Raw genomic sequence first — 10,006 nt, forward strand, 5'->3', positions numbered from 1 at the left:
TGACAGGCAACGAATTTATTGGGCCTTATGAATGTGGTTTCAGTCCAGTGTTGCCAGTAACAGGTTTAATAAAATCCCGTTCAAATATAACGTAAATGCCGTTTTATACTAAAGTTATTATAGAAATCCCGTGCTATATGTATCTATTATACATAAAATGCTTTGGGATGAAAAAACACAAGCATTTACATACATAGATATGCAATATTCATTAATTATATGGGCCATTCCATATCAAAACACATGCGGCTCTGCCCAAAACTTTGAAGGCCAACTAGACGAACTGTTGAAACCTAAAAGTGAATCCAATCCAACTGATTCAAATTTTCTGTGAAATATTATCGAAGTGATTTTGGAAAAATTTTTACAAAAATCATAACTTCCGAAACTGTCTATTGATTTTAATAAAGGTACTTAGTTCTAATCGAAATAAAACATTATTCTCAAAGTAGTGACTGAAAGAGACAATTTTCTTTTGATATTTTGCCAAAAAATGTAGAAATGAAAAAAATAATAACAATTTGTGTAAATTTCAGATCGACCTAACAATTTTCCATATATTTGCAATATGCTCACAAAACTTATTATTTCATAAAATAGTATAAGTATCCTTCTTTTCTAAGTCATATTAAAACTTAAAATGGGTTACAATATAACCGAGCTAAAAGTTATTTAGTGCCGGAAGTCACACGAAAATGGTTTTTTAAGAATAAGTTGAGAATTTCAAGATGTTAGAAAAATTTTAAGCGCAGTTTCGTGAATTAATTGACCAGCCCTACGACCTGTACTAGTTCAATTAAAAAGTTCATGATCAGTATAATATCGAGTAATAGAATCACTCAAAATATTTTTACATTAATCGTTTAAAACAAGTTCAGAATCTAGAAACTCAAGATAATAATAATAATAATAGATTGGCGCTTACACATATGTTAGTGTTTGGCCGAGCTTCTCTCAAGATATCCAAATTAATTTTGGATAACTCATAAAATTGCTATTAAAATTAATTTCAAGTGAATGAAGCTCCGCTGATAGAATTCATATGAACGGCGTTATTTTACCACAGAGTATGGCAGTTTTTGTTATTTGTCAATAACTAAATTTTATTGCTTGGTATGGAATGACAAAAATCCCGTTTTTCGTCAGAAAATCCCATTGGCCCTTTTTAGTCATAAATTCCCGAAAAAAGGGCGAAATACCGCAAACTAGCAACACTGTTTCAGTCCCAGTAAATCCACCATAGACCAGGTATTCACCACACGTCAAGTCTTGAAAAAGATCCGCGAGAAGAGGAACGACACCCACCATATACATATTTGTAAGGAAATCGAATACACCAGTAGTTTGAAGCTTACGTGATTGGGAATTCAGAAAAAAGACTCTTTGGATAAAAAAATACATGGATCTATAAAATTATGCATGTATTTTTGTTTTCTTGCATCAAGGAATACATTTCCATGATCGAAAGAGCCGAAAAAAGTTCTTTCTATACTGTAAAAAGAAAACAAAAATAAACTTTTGATGGTAATTTTCATTTCATAAAGAGTTTTCGCATGCTGGGACGCATAACACTCTTACAAATTATTACCCTGAAAGAGTGAATGGCTTATCCACTTAGGATCCTTAGGATACCATAAATAATGTAATAAACAAGTAACACTTGAACTTGGTCTCTCAACGAACAAAACTAACGTTCTACAAATGTTTTATCGTGCCCGTCCCTTTAAACAACGCGGAAATACGAATAATGGGTTTTTGGTTTGAACAACTGCGAAAACTTTGCCAAACAGATGAACAGTTGGAGAAATTTCTTCGGTTTAAGCCCAAACCGACAAGCACTTGCAGTGGCAAATAAGAAACAAAAGTTTAGAAAGTAGTTTTTTTATTGCTCTTTCACTTGGACAACCTAACAATCAACTGAACCGGTGCAAATGCTTTACATCTTGTCATCAGTTCAACGCACACGATTATCTACCAAGGAAACAGTAAGTACATATAAAAATTCTGCGACATGGAATTGGTAATTTTTAAACTGTTTGGTAACTTGGTTACTTTTATTTCATTTTGGTAACTTTTTGCAATGAAACATCTATTTGTATTACTAGAAAAAAATGTGCGAAATTATAAAAATCTTTTGAGTGTCAATAGCAGCACTACTGCCACAACTACAAAACTATTTACTATTCTATTATTATTTACTTCGATAAAATTAGAGTTCGAATACTCAAAATAGTTGAGTTGCAATCGCTGCACTAGGGCTACACTTTAAAAAAAACTATCCAATTTCTGCGATAAAGTTTGAATTCTACCATCTGACATTTTAAGACTGGAAATATTTTGTCTGTTCTTTTGAACTTCGGACTACAACCTGTGAAACTGTCAAACTACAGTTTTACTCACGGGAACGCAAAAACCGCTATTTCCTGTAAAAACGTCAGTCGGTTTGTTTACATGTCATTTGTACAACATCGATTTTGCTGAAATATCACTAACTAATTATTAAAATCTATACCTATTCAAATATTTCGATGTTAACTTCCTTTTTTTTACAAAGATAAGGTTCTTTGCTTACACCGCTTTATGTTTTTGTTTGCACATGCAAATCAGCTGATCGTTTGACACTTTTCATGAGCTTACAGGAAAAAAAAACTCAGGACTAAATCCTGTAACTTCTGACTAGGTGTTGCCACTTACATGTTTTATGCCAATAGGAACGGCTTCCTGTAAGTTCTGACTAAATCCTGAAACCGGACTGCTGTGGAACAGATTAAGTGTTTGCGACAGTAAAGTGGTATAAAATTTCGGCCATCTGGCGATTTTTGGCAACGTGCATAATCGTTTTTATTATTGTTGAGTAGGTTGAAGAGATGTTAAAAATAAATTTTCTGGGTCGTGAAAAATAAACTAGAATACTTTTTTGTTTGACGAAAAATCTGCTTTTTTTGTTTATGGATTTTTTTCTAGCATCATTATTTTGCATATTCCTAAAAAAGTAGTAATAAAAATATTTTTTTTTTTCACTTTTCGACAGTGGAATGTCCTAAACCCGTTAATTAAATGAAAATAATAAAAAATAAAGCATAAATATTCGAAGAGGATTAAGCATTACGTTCCGCAGGAATCTAACCCTAATTAATTTTGCATGCAAATATAGATTCGAGTATTTTTTATGAAGTGTGAAGTAAAGTGTTTTATGATATAATATAACTTTTCATTTTGTGAATTTGGCGCAAGGTCTAATAAAACAATTGCATGTACTATTTAAAAAAAAAAAAAAAACACAGGATGTAAAGTTATTTCTTGCTTACACTGTTGGTCAAAATGAAGGATGTAATTAAGTAACTTAACAACTTATTCAGAATTTTTATTGCAATAATTTAAATAGCAAAATCAATTTTGCGCTTTCCTTTGCGAATCTTTCTATTATCCTTTTATACGTGTAAAAATGCTAGACCTATCAGTCTTTCTTCATTCATGGTACTACGCAGCTATGTTTTTATCCGACGAAGGGTTGAGAAACTTCTTTCGGAAGTAGCGTTACTAGCTGGAATTGTAACCAGAATGCGGAGAAGTTTGTTAAGCAATGGAAAAGCATATTTGTCGCATTTACCAAGAACTTCTGGTGCTGATTTTGGGAACGGCTTTTCGTTTTTCTTATTTGTTCATCGTCTCAACCACACTTTATACTCTCCTTCCAAATTGATACCGTATTTTTCTAAGAAAATTTCGTATCGTTTTCGAAGCGATATTACGCGTTCGATAGCATTATTTTTTTCGTCAGGCGTATTATATTCCCCAATTTTAGATGAAAGTAATAAGTTCAAATCAAAACAATTAAGAAAGTCTAAGTTCGGGCGGAGCCGAACATTAAATACCCGGCGCACGTATTAAATATATGTTTTTCACCTTACCGAAAGCTACCGCTACATGGTAAGCCGGGCCGCATCAATTTTGAGTAAATTAGAGTCCTTAGATTTCGAAATTTTGAAGTTTCAAGCAGTTCTGAAATTTACCGTTATATGTAAAGCGGCCTCAATTTTAGTCCGCTTTCAATAATTTTCAACGTTTTGCTTTTATGTGGCAAGCACAATAACCATACCGAGTTTGGTACAAATTGGTAGAACGGTTACCGAGATACATATATGTGAGCATAAGTGGGCGGTGCCACGCCCATTTTCCAAAATTTTACCACAAACGTATTTCTTGGTTAAGAATTGTTGCAAGCATCAATTTGAATACAGTAGCATTATTATTTACTGATTTATCGAAGATTTTGTATTTCTGGTACAGTTGGTATGTTGTGCAAAGGCTGTGCCAAGTTTGGAAGAAATTGGTGCACCGGTTACCAAGATATACACATGTAACCATAAGTGGGCGTGGCTACACCCATTTTCCGGAAATTTTTATATTCTCATTTGTCGTCTAAAATTTATTGTAAATATCAATTTTGAGCGAATAAGCTCCAGTAGTTACTAAAATATCGCAGTTTTCGTATTTATAAAAATTACCGTTATATGAGAAGTGGGCGTGGTTACAGTCCGATTTCGGCCATTTTCAGTACCAACCTACCTTGGATAAATGTAAACCTACATACCAAATTTCGTTGAGATATCTCAATTTTTGCTCGAGTTATCGTGTACACGGACGGACGGACAGACGGACGGACAGACAGACATGGCTTAATCGATTTCTCTTTTCATTCTGATCATTTATGTATACATTTGTCTATATCTATCTCGATTCGTTTTGGCTGTTACAAACAACCGTTATGTGACCAAAATTAATATACCCTTGTGCACAAGTGCGCTCGAGTATAAATATGTAATGTCTCTTTTGGCAATCTTTCTCGGAGATCGAGCAAAATATTATCCAATAACGGTATAAATATTGCCTTTCGACAATAATCTTCAGCGTTAGACGCACGATAATTAGTCCGAAAATTTTGTCTATTCGCTCTCCGAGGAAGGACAATGTCAAAATCCGATTCCTTAGCGATATCGGTAACTTTTGAAAATATCTCAGAAAAATGTGTGTCAAATTTTCTCTATAATTTCGAAGAATATTCACAGTGGCATTGACTGCTTCGGTAGCACGATTCAAGTCAAGCGAGGGCGCTTGGAGAAGTAAACTTTTAATTTGTAATTTTTTAAATTAACTTTTTAATTTTTATTATATCTTTCAAGTCATTAATATTTGTATGCGCATACAAATGTCTGGTTACACAGTTGAAAGTGAAATTTCCTACATACCGCGGAAATAGACAAAAAGTAGTATCAGCAAGTTCAATTTGACATACATACATACATTCATACAACCCAATTCTGAATACTCCCAGGGAGTTTGTTCTCTGGGACTTTGTTTCTCCCGATAAAGAGATCCTCCAATAACGAACTTCCAGGAAGTAGCATTTTCCCGGAAAGGAAAGGAAGGAAAAGGAAACGAAAAGGAAAGGGAGAAAACTCCCAGAGAGTTCCTGTTCAGAATCGGCCTGATAGTATCTGCATGCCCATTGTTTTAATTTTTCACGTTGACGAAGAGTTTTACACGATCTCTTATTCTATAAATAACCTTGTGCAAGCCTAAAAAATGGTTACGATTGAAGATTAAAATAAAAAAAAAACTTAAAATTTTTTTTTAAAATTTCTCGTTTGAGGCAATATATTTTATCCGAAATTTTGATTTCTCGAGCTCTGGGAGGGCGATCGGACCGCCCCCTGTATCCGCCACTGTCGACGACAACAGTATGCTTTATGTTTGACTGCGAGATTAAGGCATTTTTAATTGAGTTATGAAGAAAATTTGTGAAATTTTCAGAAAAAATTCGTTAAAAATATTACGGCTAACGGAGTTTTAAGCTCCACATGCAGTTGATTTTTTTTGTTGTAAAACAAAATGCAAAGTGTTCATAATATCGAATTCTCCAAATTTCCAACACTCGTTATAGAGTAAAAATCTATGAAGTGGGTCACCATTTTTTCGAAGGTCGAGCTTTTTTGTGCAATTATCTGTTTATGCTTCACAACGATAAAATAAAAATACAAGTTCCACAATTCTTGTTTTGAAAGTTATAGCTATTAACTTTTCACGAAACTGTTTAGATTTTATTTGTTTACAAGCGATTGGTAATATCGATTCTGATCATTTTTTAAACGGTTAAGAATGATGGTGTTTTCTTCCCACTTTTATTTTTATTTGGTAATATTTTTTTTTTTTATAAAAGTTGTTACCTTTTTTTTAAATATTACTGACATCTCAATGGCTTTAAAATCACTTTTTGGGCTAATATTGTTGTACGAGTGGCAACCATGCATGCAATGTTCTGCGATAAAATTCGATTGTTCCATTTGCAAAATATTTCTAGCTTTTAGCTAAACACTTACCTATTTTCACTTTACGGCACTTAGACATTCCACACCCTTTAAAATAAGTTTCTCGAGATACACATAGGCAGCTATAGACATACTATATGTACATATGTACACATTTCTATACATATATTGACAGTTCATTTATATGCACTTTCGCATTTAACTTTCACTCGATGCGTAACTGTGGTTTTCTATTTTTATTGCGAATTCATTCACCGCCATTAAATCACTTTTGCCTTCTAAAACACGCATATAATACTTTCTTTATATCCGCTATACTTTTCCTGTGCAAGAGCTTCGTTCCTCCTTCTCCTCATTTTTCGGCATAACGACAGCGTACTGGCTCTTGTCTGCTCCTTTTCGTTTATTTTTACGAGTTTTTAAGTAGTCGTAAAACGTAACACTTGATGTAATATTAAACGGCGTTTACATTAATGTTGTATGTACTAAATTTGTACATTTGTATGTGATTTACATCAGCGGATTAATGGATCGGAATAGAGTGGGGAAAACTCCCCAAGGCATTCATCAAGTTGACGAATGTTAAAAAGGAGATGGCGCTGTAGAAATCTTTAGGCGTTCAGTACACCTTGCAACAGCCAATAAATATTGACTTGCTATTAGCCAGTGAGCTGGGGGGAAAGGTCGATAAACTTTATAACGGCTAAGCTAACTCGAAATGGGGCAGTGATTCCGGAAAATTTAATGCTAATGGAAATGTATATTAAACTGAGATAGAAAGTTATGGGAAGATGGACGATAAAAAATATTATATCTTATATATAAATAGGCAAACATGTTTTCTTTACACCCCTTTTACAGCTGAACTATACTTCTAATGCCCGCTTGCTTCGCGGCGCCTAATAAGATCTTTTGCGTTGGCCAATTCAAAAATAGCGTTTAAAAGCAAAAGCAGTCCGTAAAGTAAACATTTTTAGTTTCAATTGAAACGACTAAAAAACGGAATCCTCCTCACACATATGCCAAGAATAGTAGCGCTGTGATTCCATATGGCATACTAATGTGATGCGTTTTATCTATGGTTTTATTTCCACCTGTGAGATCTCTGTCAAGCGTGCTTAATATCCGAATCTTTCCTTGTCAATTTGCCACTTTTTCGTCTTAATATTTATGAATTGGTTTCTTTGAGTCTTACTGCTGTAATAACGGCCGCTTGGAGGAACTTCGTCAATCGAAGGTAGATGCAAGATCACGCTTACACAGTGTTACGGTCTTTATATGCATACTTAATCGCATCCTTGATTTAGCCATCTGAAAAGTAATTTCGTCTAAGATAAACAAACCCCGTGGGTTTTCTATATATTTCGGTTGCAGCGTCATCCATTGGGTCCCTTTTCTGCAAAACCTTTGCTTGTCATGAAACGAATACGAATTTTGAATTCCAATCAGATTTTATAAAAAATACGGATTTTCTAAATACCTAAACTCCAGCGGGTCCATTTTTAGCAAAGAAATGTTTCATAATACAGATAGTCACGCTGCGAATTTGAACGAAATCTGTTAATAAATACGAGTTTTATAAGTAACTCTACTCCAGCGCCACCAGCGTGTTTTCTAGTAGCCTATAATAGGACCTCCGACAATTTGACTGGACTCTATTGAGTGGTTTTTGAGCTAAGTCCGAAAAACGGAAATGGCTATCATTTTATGTATGTAATCTTCCTTATCCTGAGTTTCGCCCGAAAAAAATTCACGCGAAAATTTTGATTCCCCCCATAGTAAGTACATGGAAACCAAAAGCGAAAAGTGATCCGGTTCAGGGAAGATGAAACTCATGATAAGGCTGAATGTGTTTCTAATGAAAAAAAATCGTCATGAAAGTAATAGACGTTTCGTATGTGTATTAACAAAATAGGTTCATAAATACGGCTTTTATAAATAACTCGACTCCAGCACCACCTAGCGGGTCCATTTTTCGCAAGTGCTTTTTTCAACATGCTTACGAAATCGGTTCATAAATACAACTTTTATAAATAACTCGACTCCCGCGCCACCTAGCGGGTCTATTTTTGGTAAACGTGTTTGCCATCATGCTGGTACCTTACATTTTGAATTTAAAAGAAATCGGTTCATAAATACGATTTTTATAAATAATTCGACCCCAGCGCCACCTACCGAGTTTTCTGGTAGCCTATAATAGGACCATATACGCAAGGTATAACCTCTGAAAATTTGACTGAAATCAAGGCAATAGTTTTGGAGTTAACTCCGAACAACTAAAACGGCTATTATTTTATATATATATGTGACCTGGTCTACGAAAAGGGAGCTTACGTGCGAAAACTAGTTTTCTGTGAAAAAGCTGTTAAAAGTAAGCAACTCGTTTCGTCAGTTTCTCATTATCTCGTTAATTGTTCTCCGCGCCGGACGTCCAGTAAGTGTTGTTGTTGGTCCAGTAAGTGTTGTTGTTGATCCAGTAAGTGTTGTTGTTGGTCGGAATATTATTATAGTTCATCGTGTAAGTGTAAGTTGCTAGTGTGTGTAGTTTTGTCGTATTTTTACTCTTCTTTCTCTACATTTTTAGTACACTTCTAAGCAAGTTAGGATTTTCTGCTTTTCACCACGTGAAAAAGCATCTCATCTTCCATCCGAATCAACCAAAAAGTGAAAATTGATTTTTTGACACCTAAGCCCCCTTTCCGTATCCCAGGTCACATATGTAGATTGGAAAGGTATTTTGATGGTGATGTGCAGGGAGTTACTCAAAATTAGTTTAAAATAAAGCACACAAAATCAATTCAAAAGTGACACCAATACAAATTAAATTCAAGTACATGGTTTGGGGCGGAAATTACTGCTAAATGTACGCTTTAATATTGATACTGAATTTAAGAAAAGTCCTGAGCAGCGTTTTATGAAGATTAAGATTCCGTTGAAAATTATAAAATGAATAATGTAATGCAGATCTGGCATCACCCGTAGTATAGAAACATAATTTATCTACTTAGTCTTGTATCCTTTTGTTGTTCGTTCTTCCGATTGAATTTAAATAAAAGAGAACACAATAAATCAAGCATTGCGTTTTACTGCATATTTAAAACGGAATTCACAACAGTGCTCGATTCGTAACAGTTGTGATCGAGCAATTCGTCACGCAAAAATGCATATTTCGGATTATAACAGTCGTAAACGCTCTGCTCGTCTCGTTTACCGAATTACGAAATGAGCAGAACGTTCACACGACTATGTAAAAAGGACAGATTATGTTGGTCACGCCCGTCACAATATAAAGTTTGACAAATATCAATAAATTCAGCCAGGGACTGCTACCGTTACTTATCTGCTAATATGAAATGACTAGTTAACACCATTAATTTATATCGAGTGTATATTCCTCATCATCAAATAAATCACTATTGTATATATCACCTGATCATTATTAATTTTAAGAGATCGTCATCTACAGTAAAATTATGGCAGCATTTTTTTCACGTTTTAAACCGTATCTTATATATAAAATAGCGTTTAACGTTTTAACGCACATTGGATTTCTTTGCTTAGTTTTTATTATATTCATTGAACTAAATATTCGCTCTACTTCTGCATTACTTATAGGCAAAACAAGAAAACTAAAAACTAGGTTGGAAAGGTCAGAAAAAGGGTTTTCTCCTAGGGCA

Source organism: Rhagoletis pomonella, unplaced genomic scaffold (genome assembly GCF_013731165.1).
Source record: "Rhagoletis pomonella isolate Grant_MI unplaced genomic scaffold, Rhpom_1.0 Rhpom_scaffold_00007, whole genome shotgun sequence".
Lineage (NCBI taxonomy): Eukaryota > Metazoa > Arthropoda > Insecta > Diptera > Tephritidae > Rhagoletis > Rhagoletis pomonella.